Genomic DNA, 14160 nt, shown 5'->3' on the forward strand with positions numbered 1-14160 from the left:
GCCAGTTTTAAATCTAGACTTAAGACCAAACTGTTCTCAGACGCTTTCTGCTAACTGTGCCGAGTTACAAATTCTGAATCTGCCTCGATAATTATTCTACTTTGTCTTTTATTACTTTTTTTACTACTTTTGCCTTTGTTTTTGCTTACTAATTATTCTTTATTTTTAAATGATTTTACCTTGTGTTTTATGTTTTCCTTTTATTATGATCTTTACCTTTTAACTATTCTTTGACTATATTGCCCTTCTATGCTTTTATTTGTTATTATCGTTTGGTTTTGTTTATGTAAAGCACATTGAATGACCTCTGTGTATGAAATGTGCTATATAAATAAACTTGACTTGACTTGACTTGACTTAAACTGTCATATTGACAACAAGACAAAAAAGTTTAACTATCTTGAAATAAACAATGGTGTAAGGACTTGATTTTGGAAGGAATTTGATTGCACTGACAGTTTCATTGGTATAAATACTTGTTTTTGAGACATAAACAAAATGCAGTGCTGATTGTTTTGCAAAATACACTAACGGTTGTGAAAATGTTAATGATTTATTCAAGAAATGCACCAAAGCGACTGAGAAAAACGGTAGTATGTTCAGGAATGACATGCCAGTTTGAATGAAACCAAATATCACAACTATGAATACATTCATTTCATATTATTTTTAGATTTAGAAATACACCTGGGATATAGTCATATGGTCTTTGTTGCCCCCCCCCCCCCCCAAAAAAAAAAAAAAAAAAAAAAAAAACATAAATAGATAAATATATTAAAAACTAAATAATTAAATAAACAGCGATACACCTCCATGCTTCACAGTTAGGAATAGGCTATGCCATTTTTGTCATAGGCCTTATTAAACTCCTCTCCAAACTTACCATTTATGGTTATGACCGTAAACATATGAGACCGTCTCATCACTGAAAAATGACTTATAGGTGCTGTTTGGCATAATGTAAGCATGCTGTTGTTTGACATAGGTAAAGTACAGACTTTTGCAGCCCATTTGTTTGAGTGCTTCCTTATTGTGGATTGTGAAATCCTAGATGAGGTAACGTGTGTGTGTGTGGTAACAGCCTGAATGTTTCAGATAAATACAGGAGCAACCTGTGCGGAGGCAGACATTTTCCTTGACCATTACTGAACAGCATCAACACCACAAAGAGAAACCATGAGGCCAGTGATCGCGCTGTTCTTCGCACTGATGGTGATGAGTGCACTGGTGTGCAGTAAGTACAGTTTAACTTTATTATCAGTCTGTTTCCTTTTGATGGAATCACCTGGGCTCACATACACGTAACACATTGTTCTGCTGTGTTGTGTACTCTTTCTCTTTCCAGATGTCCATGCTGCATGTGAGAATGGGGGGTGTTACCGGAAATGCAAAAAAAATCAAAAAATAGACCATAATTCATACTGTGGTGGTGGAAATGTGTAAGTTGAATTTTGTTTATTAACATCTTTGGCCATTTTACTGTGTGCAACATGTGGCATGAAATCATGTTTCTCTTCTCAGATGCTGTGTTAACAAAGGAGATGGTGACGGCTGGTGAGGACTATGGAAGAATGTGAACTATTAAAGGAAGACTTTGTGGATCAAGCAGCATGATTATTAACACATTGATATTGTTTCTTATAAATATTGGCCTGTTTAGAAATGACTTTGTTTAATGCAAATTTGATTAAAAAATGAACAGATTCCACAACAGCCAGTATCGTTGCATTCATTTCAAATATTTTTCATAGATTTAGAAATGTATTTTTTCACACATATAAGCTGTGATTTCCAAAACACACAAAAAAGGATAAAGCTACATGACTTAATTCCCAGAGGACAGGGGCCAAATTCCATCACTGTGGTTACTGACAAACTCTGATATTTTTGAAAATGTGACCACCTTTAAACAGTGACAGATACAAACTGCTGGACCAACTAACACATTGACGATGACAAGGGGCATCTGTGGTCAAACTGCTGCACCAACAGCCTGCTGTATGGCCTGTTACATATTACAAAACGGTAGCCAAGAGAACAGGAGTAAAGTGTGTTAAACATATCAAGTATGTCAGGACTCAGTCAAAACTTTCACTGAAACGGTGCTGATTATCGCTAGGCAGGCTATATGTTTGATAAGCAACGGGCAACTTGTGCACCAAACAATTTGTGGAGCACCCTTTTGATGTCTGACAAATCCAGTAAAATCATATATGTATAAGTATAGGTATATATACTCTTTTGATCCCGTGAGGGAAATTTGCAGACATGTGGACTCGAGTCACATGACTTGGACTCGAGTCAGACTCGAGTCATGATTTTAATGACTTCATACTTGACTTGATAAAATTCGGCATGACTTGCGACTCGACTTGGACTTGAATACTATTTACTCAAGACTTGACTCGGACTTTGCCTCTTTGACTTGTGATGACTTGACATGTCTCGAATCAAAAACTAAATTTCCTGATCGTGTACCAGTCAACCCAGAGACGCTTTCCTGCGACTAAAAAAAAATTAAAAAAATAGCGGAGACAAGCGGCAGAGCACAGTTCAGTAGCCTACTACCCTCACACGCGTTACGCACTGTGTGTAGGGCATCAAGAGACAGAGGAAGGATCAACATTTAGCCAATCACTAGTAGCTTTACTGCAAACTGATTTGCACTCTTGTTAGAGAACGTTTGTCAAAAAGCACCAACAGCATGTTACATAAAGATGATACTTTTCGAGTCCTCTCCATTAAGATCCAACTTAAACTTATGCTAGGCTACTGCATTTAATTGAGAACACATCTAAGCACGCACGAGAGGGAGAGAAAACGAGTAGGTTCCAGCTGGCTTGTCATTGTTGATGATGATTGATATCTTCTTTTAAATATAAGAAACATATAAAAAGAAATCGTGGAAGCAACAAGTACGAGATTAGAGGAGATTGTGAATTTATCCGGTTCTCACTAGTCTACTATACTGTTATAAACTATGAGATCCAGGTCACTATGACATAGCTGCACTCACTGTGATTTGGAAAGTGGACAAGAATATTATGAAGAGTTGTCTTTGCCTTGTGTAATGGAACTGGTGAGTCTTGAAGTATTCAATAATTTATTTACATGAAGCACATGATATGCCGATTGAAACGCATTCCACTCAGCTACTGTAGCTAGGTGGCTACTGGCTACCAGGCTCATAATTCACTTTTAATTGCAAACAGAAAATGTCAAGCAAGCATCATGTCATACATGCTTCTCTTTCTTTCCAAAGGAATGAAAGCTGTTTGTGCCAACTTAATATCATGCTTATCATTGTTAATATTGTGCTATACATGTGGCACAAACAATTTTTGAGTCTGTGGACTAGCCATAGGCTATATTTGAACGGAGCTGGTAAAAAAAGATCATTATGAGAACGTGTGGACAGTGCACAATGGGCTTAAAGTGACAGTGCACCATTTACCAATTAGATAAACAGCATCAAATGTGTAGTATTTCTTAAGAAATGAATACTTTAAAACACAATTACTGTCATTATTATCTTTTAAATAATATAAAAGTGTTGACCTTGGCTTCCCTTATGAGTCACCACTGGCAGACAGCCTAATAAATTGTTTGCAGGCAAATCTGTGGCCTAGCGCAGTGAAATACCATCAGTCAAATTATTACTCATCCTTACAGTGGGCTCCGCAATTTGGAAAAACATTATATATATTTGCAGCTGTGCTGAGTGTCATGTAGCTATCCGCTTTGTACAGATTACTCAGGTATGCACATGTGTATATTACACAGGTATGCACATGCATATGTCGTAAAAGATTACAAGACAGAAACATTGAACATATTTTAATCTGTATTTGTAAAAAAAATACTGTGGATTAGATGGAAGTGCTAAAATTATGATCGATAGTCTAATAATGGCATTATTAAGTGAAGAGTACCTGATGACTTGTTCAGGACTTGAAAAAGATTGGGACTTGGACTTGGACTCGACTTGGCTTTGATGTGACTTGGACTTGGACTCGACTTCTCTGTATTTACTTGGGACTTGACTTGGACTTGACTGCTAAGACTTGGGACTTACTTGTGACTTGCCAAACAGTGACTTGGTCCCACCTCTGGTCAAGTGCAATCAAAATGACAAGTACTTATGCCATTGTTTGTCAAAATAGCCTAGTCAAACTGCTTTGTCTTGTTGTCAATATGACAACACCCCTTGCTCAGGGCTATGCACCACTGTACACCTGTCTGTCAGATCACAATATATGTACATATGCTAGACAGACTATGACAACTTGTATAACACGACTATGACAGCTGGTACAACACTTTTGCATGGAATAACTCAAGCAGTGAAATAAGGCCAATGTGGATTATTCAGCATGGAACCAGTGCATTTTGACCAGCATGACATTAGCAATTGAAAATGTAGAAAACTGAAGACATTTGTACAAAATCCGCTGCATGGATGTACTAAAGCACTGCTGTTTGTTCAAGATGGAGAGAACTGCTTTAATGATGTGCACCATTCCAATTCTGATCTGAGAAATGCACCAAAGTGACTGAGAAAAACTGTGCCTTTGCCTACCCCCCACCACCAAAAAAAAAACTTAACAAACAATCAGAGATCTGCCTCCATGATTCACAGTAAGAAATATGACATTTTTGTTATAGGCCTTGTCTTCTCCAAACCTACCATTTATGGTTATGATCATAAAATTACATGTGGTCTCATCACTCCAAACAACTTTGCTCTTGAAGTTCTGAGCCCTAGGTGCTGTTTGGCATAAAAATGCTGTTTTTGGCATAGGCAATGTAAAGGGTTTTGCAGCCCATTTTTGTTTAAGTGCCACTTTATGGTTGATCTTGAAACAGTCATGCCACTTTCTTACAGTGAAGCCACTGTTGGTCTGCCTGCCTTGGTATATCAATCGGGCCACTAATTCGTCACTTCTTTCTATCACTATCAGGCTTTGAAGACTACCGACTGCTATTTTCAAATCATTGGATGTATGCAGTTCAACTAAAGTTTCTCACAAATTGTTTGACAGCTCTTTTAGATATTTGTGTTTTCCTTGGGAATTTCCATGTTAAATAAATTTGTCTGCTCAAACAGACCCTGTATTTGTACACTTTGTGTTTGTTTTGTCGCTGTCGTTTGACAAATCTGGTAAAATCCTAGATGAGGCAACTTGTGTGTGGTAACAGCCTGAATGTTATCACAGAATTCTCAGATAAATACAGGAGCAACCTGTCCAAAGTCAGACATTTTCCTTAACCATTACTGAATAGCATCAACACCAAAAAGAGAAACCATGAGGCCAGTGATCGCGCTGTTCTTCGCACTGATGATGATGAGTGCACTGGTGTGCAGTAAGTACAGTTTAACTTTATTATCAGTCTGTTTCCTTTTGATGGAATCACCTGGGCTCACATACACGTAACACATTGTTCTGCTGTGTTGTGTACTCTTTCTCTTTCCAGATGTCTATGCTGCATGTGAGAATGGGGGGTGTTACCGGAAATGCGAAAAAAATCAACAAATTGACCATAATTCATACTGTGGTGGTGGAAATGTGTAAGTTGAATTTTGTTTATTAACATCTTTGGCTACTGTGTGCAACATGTGGCATGAAATCATGTTTCTCTTCTCAGATGCTGTGTTAACAAAGGAGATGGTGGCTGGTGAGGACTATGGAAGAATGTGAACTATTATGACTATTATGACTATCAAGCAGCATGATTATTAACACATTGATATTGTTTCTAATCAATAGTGGTCTGTTTAGAAATGACTTTGTTTGATGCAAATTTCATTAAAAAATGAATGGATTCCACATCAGTCAGTATGGTTGCATTCATTTCAAATATATTTTTAGATTAGGAAATGTATTTATTTCACACACATAAGCTGTGATTGGACTTTCCAAAACACTGAAAAATAGGTTGAAGCTACATGACTTAATTCCCAGAGGACTGGGGCCAAATTCAAGCACTGTGGTGACTGATACTCTGATATTTTTGCAAATGTGACCACCTTTAAACAGTGACAGATACAAACTGCTGGACCAACTAACACATTGACACAAGGGGGATCTGTGGTCAAACTGCTGCACCAACAGCTGTAAGCTGTATGGCCCTTTGCGCATTGGATCATTCCATGTAAAGTGTTCAGACAAAAGGGAAATGGTTGCTGCATATTTTGCTCAAAGTTTGTCTACAGACCTGTTAAATTCTAGTGCTTTCATAATGCAAAACTAGTGATATTGAGGGTCTTGTAAACTCTTTTTTCACATCCACATGTCAGTTGCACAGGAAGGAGGGGGAGGGAGTGCCGAGCTAGCTCTGTTTTGTTTGAACGTCAACAGAACAACGCCAACATCGCTTAGAGCACCTTTAATGTTGAACCAATATTTGAGGTCTCTGCCACAAATGCACATGAAGATATTAAGGATAAAATAAGGCGTGATTGCCTTTTGCAAATCTAAAAATGTCATGTAGGAAGATGAGAATCAATGTGGGAATAGCTCTTACAGTCATTTTGTGTATAAAGTTAGCCTGGGTGTTCCCATGCTGCCTTGCGCTCGATTTGATTCACGCTGCTAAGGCAGCCTGGAGACCATGGAGCAAATTTTCGCCTGAGATAGGGAACCAATCACAGAACAGGGGGGAAAGCAAGACGATGATGAGCTATGCACAGACGCATTTGATAGACATCCGTGGCACCCAATAAACGGATCTGGGCATTTTTTTCAAATACGAGAAAATGAACGTTTGGTTCCCAGACCACGTCTCATTGAGAAGTGGTGGCGCTAGCCAGGCTAGTATAAAGTGCTAATGATGTACCGTGTTTCATTCATACATAAATACACTTACTTGGTTACATTTTTCATTCTCCCTCATTTTCATTCTTGTCCCTGAGGCAAAAAGAAAATGATTGAAAAATGATTTTGACTTTATTTATTTATCTATGGTACAACATTGGTACTTTGTACTAATGCCCATACACTGAGCTACTTTCACATATTTTCAAGTGCCTACCCCACATATAATTTTAATTCTATGAAAATGACGAAAAAAACAACCTTCCCCTTCTTAAAATCCATTATATGTAGACAACTCAATTATTGCTACAACATTATGAAAGCATAGTATGAAAATAAAAAAATAATGATTGATACCAAATGCATACAAAAACAAGTTTATACTACCCTTAAGGTCACTGGTTTTGCACTTTTTTTCCCAAATCTATAGCCTTGTAGAAAATCAAAGAGAATGTCTTACACACTTTTAATGATTCAGTCATACTGAAAACATTTCAGTTTTGGTGTCTTCCACCCTAAAAAAGTTTAGGCTGCCTACAAGGGCGTAGGTTTGGTCTACCATTTCAGTCAAAAAGTGTTTCACACATCTCAAATATTGGTTAATTGTCATAGTTACCTGAAAAAATACACTTGTTGAATGATTTCAATGCAACTTTACTAAAAATGTCTGGTTTGCTGATTTAAGAGACACATTCAAAAATGATGAAAGAAACCATGAGGCCAGTAATCGCGCTGTTCTTCGCACTGATGGTGATGAGTGCACTAGTGTGCAGTAAGCAATTTAACTTTACTATCAGTCTGTTTCCTTTTGATGGAATCATCTCGGTTACATTAACAATTATACATTTTGTCTCCTGTTTTTGACTGTCATTGAATAGAAACTGTGTTGTGTACTCTTTCCAGATGTCTACGCTGGATGTGAGAATGGGAGGTGTTATCGGAAATGCACTAACGATGAATATATAGGCCATCGTTTATACTGTGGTGGTGGAAATGTGTAAGTTGAACATTGTAGACAGGTTTTCATACATTAACATTTTTGTCTATTTACAGTGTAAAACATGTGACATAAAATCTTATTTCTCTTCTCAGATGCTGTGTTTAAAAAGGAGATTTAAAAAAGGATTTGGGCCACTGCGATCGCTGAACCGTGGTGAAAAACATTAACCTTTTAAGATGGACTTTGTGGATCAAGCAATGTGCACAATTGTTGACAATATTTTTTATAATTTTTTTATAAATGCATTTATTTAACATACACAAGCTGTAATGGGCCTTCCCATAACAAATGAAGACTGGAACCAAATCAAAGCACTGTGGTGACTGCAACTCTGATATTTTGAAAAATGTGACCACTTTTAAACAGAGGCAGATACAAACTGCTAGACTAACACTCTGACAATAACAAGGGGAAACCGTGGTCGAGGTGCTACACCAACAGCCAACTGCATGGCCCTTTAATACACAAGATAGAAAACAGTAGCCAAGGAAACCGCCAACAGGAGTAGAGTATTAAACATATCAAGTATTCCCATGGTGTACAGTCACGACTCGATAAAAAACGTTTACTGAAATGGTGCTGATTATTGCTGGGAGTCAGTCGTTTGAGCAGCAATGGGCAACTTGTGTACCAAACAATTAGAGCACCCCTTTGTTGTTTTACAAATCCAGTAAAATGCAAGAGGAGGTGAAGATACACACATATCAACCTAAAACCGCACCTATCATTCGGTTAGTGAGTCAATTATTAGTATAAGCCAAGCCGATCATACTCTGAGTAATATTATTTTGCTGGGTGTTGAGGTGGAAGAACTCTGGACATCATTGGCCAGTAAGCATTACCACTCACAAGCCAAGGTTCCGCAGCAGCTTTTGTTCCAGCCACGGTCCGACTGCTTGCCCCGGACGTTAGGGAGGAAAGAAGATACCACACCCTCAATTACATTCATAACATGGATATTTAACACTCCACTACGCTCAGGCTCTGGGTCTATCAAGGAGCTGGGCTAGAGTGCAGTAGTCTGAAAGTTGTGGGTTCAATTCCTGGCTTCCACCGTTGTGCCCTTGAGAAAGGCACTTAAAGCTTAAAGTTGCTCCGGGGACAATGTAATCCCTTGTCATATAGTTGACATATATAAGCCACTTTGGACAACAGTGTCTGCTAAAGGTAATGGTAGAAAACAGCAGATATTACAAGTATTACATGAACTAAAGATGACTAAAATCTTATGTAGAAGAAGAAACATTCACAAAAAATCCATCCATCCAAAAATGACCTTTGTTTTTGATAGCTGTTGAAAACGGCATGGAACTGACAGAGATGTTTTTGTTTATAAATACATAAAAAATAAATAAATAAATAACATTATGCTGATACCTTTTGCTTTTCCCAAATACAATGTAGCCTGCAGGTGTAAGTGACCTTTCATCAATCCAGTTGCAATGGATGAACTGTGATGAACTGCCCTACTTGTGATTGTTTAGAGATTTTGAAGGTTTTATAACAATGCTACATCTTCTTTGGCTATTCTACAATCTATTAATCTTTTCAGCACTAGTAGGCTACTTTCTGTGCAGCCGCACACACACACTCAGGCATGCCAAACAAGCATACACAAAAGTTTCAAGAGTGGGGGATGGAGTAAAATATGGAGACAAATTGAAGTGTCATTTATTTTCGCGGAACGGATGTACAGGACTGAGCGCCGGTCATATTTTGTACCGCTATGCGGTACATCTAGTTATTTTACGTTGTGGATATGGATATGGATTATGGGTTATTGAATGCAATTCAACACTGCTGTTTTCTGTTAACGTTAGCAATCGGTGAATAAGACTAGCAATCCTTCCTCAGGTTGCTAGCTAGCAATGCTATTTCTGATTATGCTTAAACTCGGCTTGCTATTTCTTTTAGCTATCAGAGATATAGTCAGGTAACGTTAGCCTATTAGCCTAGTTTGCTTTGCATTTCAGGACGCTTTTTTGCCGTTTGTTATCAATTATGATCAAACGATCTAATTGTGTAGTGAAAAAGTAACGCTACAAGTGACACTTTCACAACGTAATGAAATGATGAGTGGAAAACGGCTCTTGGTAAGGTGAACTTTGGAAAAACCCTACAACTGAACGTGATATGATTTTGCCAAATGAAACAGCTTTAGATAAGTTTAGTTGTTGGCGACATCTGTTGGTAAACTGCAATTAGAAAAAAAATCTAACTAAGAAATTATGAATGGTTGTTATTCCTTTGGTGGTGGTGGTGGTTGGTTGGGGGGGGGGGGGGGGCACCACCAAGCATTTGTGCTTAGGGCACCCAAATGGCTAGCGCTGGCCCTGGTCGCACACATAACGTCGCGGTGACCATTAGAAATACGTTCCCTCTTGGGGTCTTGGGGACGTGCTTTAGACGTCCTGAAAAAATGTCCGCGGGACGTAACGGAAACCCTACAGTACACAATGTCCGGGACGTCGCCGGGACTTCATTTTGTTTTCTGGGACCCTGTAGTTTCTTAGGACATTAGTATTTTCTGCTGCATTCATCTTATCAATTTTACAGTTTTTCCCAGTCACTTTGGATGCATTTCTCAAATCATCATTAACGTTTGCACAACAGTTAGTGCATTTCTCAAAACAATTAGTGCAAATTGCACCACATAATGGATTATCTGCAAAAGTGTGTATTTTGCTCAGCATGCTTAGTCTATGTCTCAAAAGCAAGTATACCAATGAAACTGTCAAGTGCAATCAAAATGACAAGTACTTATGCCATTGTTTGTCAAAATAGCCTAGTCAAACTGCTTTGTCTTGTTGTCAATATGACAATTTACTCTGTAAGTATTTTCTGATGAACAATGTGCAAGGCAGCACCGTTTTCTATGTGGCATAGCTATTTGAAAACTACAACGTTACACATTATTGTGTGTGTGAATGGGGTTGATTGCAAGAGAGTCAAATACAGTATAATACCCCTTGCTCAGGGCTATGCACCACTGTACATCTGTCTGTCAGATCACAATATATGTACATATGCTAGACAGACTATGACAGCTTGTATAACACGACTATGACAGCTGGTACAACACTTTTGCATGGAATAACTCAAGCAGTGAAATAAGGCCAATGTGGATTATTCAGCATGGAACCAGTGCATTTTGACCAGCATGACATTAGCAATTGAAAATGTAGAAAACTGAAGACATTTGTACAAAATCCGCTGCATGGATGTACTAAAGCACTGCTGTTTGTTCAAGATGGAGAGAACTGCTTTAATGATGTGCACCATTCCAATTCTGATCTGAGAAATGCACCAAAGTGACTGAGAAAAACTGTGCCTTTGCCTACCCCCCACCACCAAAAAAAAAACTTAACAAACAATCAGAGATCTGCCTCCATGATTCACAGTAAGAAATATGACATTTTTGTTATAGGCCTTGTCTTCTCCAAACCTACCATTTATGGTTATGATCATAAAATTACATGTGGTCTCATCACTCCAAACAACTTTGCTCTTGAAGTTCTGAGCCCTAGGTGCTGTTTGGCATAAAAATGCTGTTTTTGGCATAGGCAATGTAAAGGGTTTTGCAGCCCATTTTTGTTTAAGTGCCACTTTATGGTTGATCTTGAAACAGTCATGCCACTTTCTTACAGTGAAGCCACTGTTGGTCTGCCTGCCTTGGTATATCAATCGGGCCACTAATTCGTCACTTCTTTCTATCACTATCAGGCTTTGAAGACTACCGACTGCTATTTTCAAATCATTGGATGTATGCAGTTCAACTAAAGTTTCTCACAAATTGTTTGACAGCTCTTTTAGATATTTGTGTTTTCCTTGGGAATTTCCATGTTAAATAAATTTGTCTGCTCAAACAGACCCTGTATTTGTACACTTTGTGTTTGTTTTGTCGCTGTCGTTTGACAAATCTGGTAAAATCCTAGATGAGGCAACTTGTGTGTGGTAACAGCCTGAATGTTATCACAGAATTCTCAGATAAATACAGGAGCAACCTGTCCAAAGTCAGACATTTTCCTTAACCATTACTGAATAGCATCAACACCAAAAAGAGAAACCATGAGGCCAGTGATCGCGCTGTTCTTCGCACTGATGATGATGAGTGCACTGGTGTGCAGTAAGTACAGTTTAACTTTATTATCAGTCTGTTTCCTTTTGATGGAATCACCTGGGCTCACATACACGTAACACATTGTTCTGCTGTGTTGTGTACTCTTTCTCTTTCCAGATGTCTATGCTGCATGTGAGAATGGGGGGTGTTACCGGAAATGCGACAAAAATCAACAAATTGACCATAATTCATACTGTGGTGGTGGAAATGTGTAAGTTGAATTTTGTTTATTAACATCTTTGGCTACTGTGTGCAACATGTGGCATGAAATCATGTTTCTCTTCTCAGATGCTGTGTTAACAAAGGAGATGGTGGCTGGTGAGGACTATGGAAGAATGTGAACTATTATGACTATTATGACTATCAAGCAGCATGATTATTAACACATTGATATTGTTTCTAATCAATAGTGGTCTGTTTAGAAATGACTTTGTTTGATGCAAATTTCATTAAAAAATGAATGGATTCCACATCAGTCAGTATGGTTGCATTCATTTCAAATATATTTTTAGATTAGGAAATGTATTTATTTCACACACATAAGCTGTGATTGGACTTTCCAAAACACTGAAAAATAGGTTGAAGCTACATGACTTAATTCCCAGAGGACTGGGGCCAAATTCAAGCACTGTGGTGACTGATACTCTGATATTTTTGCAAATGTGACCACCTTTAAACAGTGACAGATACAAACTGCTGGACCAACTAACACATTGACACAAGGGGGATCTGTGGTCAAACTGCTGCACCAACAGCCGGCTGTATGGCCCTTTGCGCATTGGATCATTCCATGTAAATTCAGACAAAAGGGAAATGGTTGCTGCATATTTTGCTCAAAGTTTGTCTACAGACCTGTTCAATTCTAGTGCTTTCATAATGCAAAACTAGTGATATTGAGGGTCTTGTAAACTCTTTTTTCACATCCACATGTCAGTTGCACAGGAAGGAGGGGGAGGGAGTGCCGAGCTAGCTCTGTTTTGTTTGAACGTCAACAGAACAACGCCAACATCGCTTAGAGCACCTTTAATGTTGAACCAATATTTGAGGTCTCTGCCACAAATGCACATGAAGATATTAAGGATAAAATAAGGCGTGATTGCCTTTTGCAAATCTAAAAATGTCATGTAGGAAGATGAGAATCAATGTGGGAATAGCTCTTACAGTCATTTTGTGTATAAAGTTAGCCTGGGTGTTCCCATGCTGCCTTGCGCGCGATTTGATTCACGCTGCTAAGGCAGCCTGGAGACCATGGAGCAAATTTTCGCCTGAGATAGGGAACCAATCACAGAACAGGGGGGAAAGCAAGACGATGATGAGCTATGCACAGACGCATTTGATAGACATCCGTGGCACCCAATAAACGGATCTGGGCATTTTTTTCAAATACGAGAAAATGAACGTTTGGTTCCCAGACCACGTCTCATTGAGAAGTGGTGGCGCTAGCCAGGCTAGTATAAAGTGCTAATGATGTACCGTGTTTCATTCATACATAAATACACTTACTTGGTTACATTTTTCATTCTCCCTCATTTTCATTCTTGTCCCTGAGGCAAAAAGAAAATGATTGAAAAATGATTTTGACTTTATTTATTTATCTATGGTACAACATTGGTACTTTGTACTAATGCCCATACACTGAGCTACTTTCACATATTTTCAAGTGCCTACCCCACATATAATTTTAATTCTATGAAAATGACGAAAAACACAACCTTCCCCTTCTTAAAATCCATTATATGTAGACAACTCAATTATTGCTACAACATTATGAAAGCATAGTATGAAAATAAAAAAATAATGATTGATACCAAATGCATACAAAAACAAGTTTATACTACCCTTAAGGTCACTGGTTTTGCACTTTTTTTCCCAAATCTATAGCCTTGTAGAAAATCAAAGAGAATGTCTTACACACTTTTAATGATTCAGTCATACTGAAAACATTTCAGTTTTGGTATCTTCCACCCTAAAAACGTTTAGGCTGCCTACAAGGGCGTAGGTTTGGTCTACCATTTCAGTCAAAAAGTGTTTCACACATCTCAAATATTGGTTAATTGTCATAGTTACCTGAAAAAATACACTTGTTGAATGATTTCAATGCAACTTTACTAAAAATGTCTGGTTTGCTGATTTAAGAGACACATTCAAAAATGATGAAAGAAACCATGAGGCCAGTAATCGCGCTGTTCTTCGCACTGATGGTGATGAGTGCACTAGTGTGCAGT

The 14160-nt window shown here is 38.2% G+C and overlaps 4 long non-coding RNA genes across 4 annotated transcripts; all 4 read left to right on the forward strand.

Moving 5' to 3' along the window:
- The first annotated feature begins 1096 nt into the window (after positions 1-1096).
- On the forward strand, positions 1097-1713 carry LOC121708852. The gene is made up of 3 exons (XR_006031779.1): positions 1097-1234; positions 1346-1439; positions 1522-1713. It is a non-coding gene; the product is annotated as an uncharacterized LOC121708852 (long non-coding RNA).
- A 3489-nt stretch (positions 1714-5202) lies between these two features.
- LOC121708850 lies at positions 5203-5828 on the forward strand. Its single transcript, XR_006031777.1, has 3 exons — positions 5203-5364; positions 5476-5569; positions 5647-5828. It is a non-coding gene; the product is annotated as an uncharacterized LOC121708850 (long non-coding RNA).
- Positions 5829-7104: 1276 nt separating this feature from the next.
- Positions 7105-8571, forward strand: LOC121708853. The gene is made up of 3 exons (XR_006031780.1): positions 7105-7587; positions 7719-7812; positions 7908-8571. It is a non-coding gene; the product is annotated as an uncharacterized LOC121708853 (long non-coding RNA).
- A 3208-nt stretch (positions 8572-11779) lies between these two features.
- Positions 11780-12405, forward strand: LOC121708851. Its single transcript, XR_006031778.1, has 3 exons — positions 11780-11941; positions 12053-12146; positions 12224-12405. It is a non-coding gene; the product is annotated as an uncharacterized LOC121708851 (long non-coding RNA).
- Positions 12406-14160: the final 1755 nt, after the last annotated feature.

The sequence above is a fragment of the Alosa sapidissima genome, chromosome 5 (assembly GCF_018492685.1).
Source record: "Alosa sapidissima isolate fAloSap1 chromosome 5, fAloSap1.pri, whole genome shotgun sequence".
NCBI classification, from domain to species: domain Eukaryota; kingdom Metazoa; phylum Chordata; class Actinopteri; order Clupeiformes; family Clupeidae; genus Alosa; species Alosa sapidissima.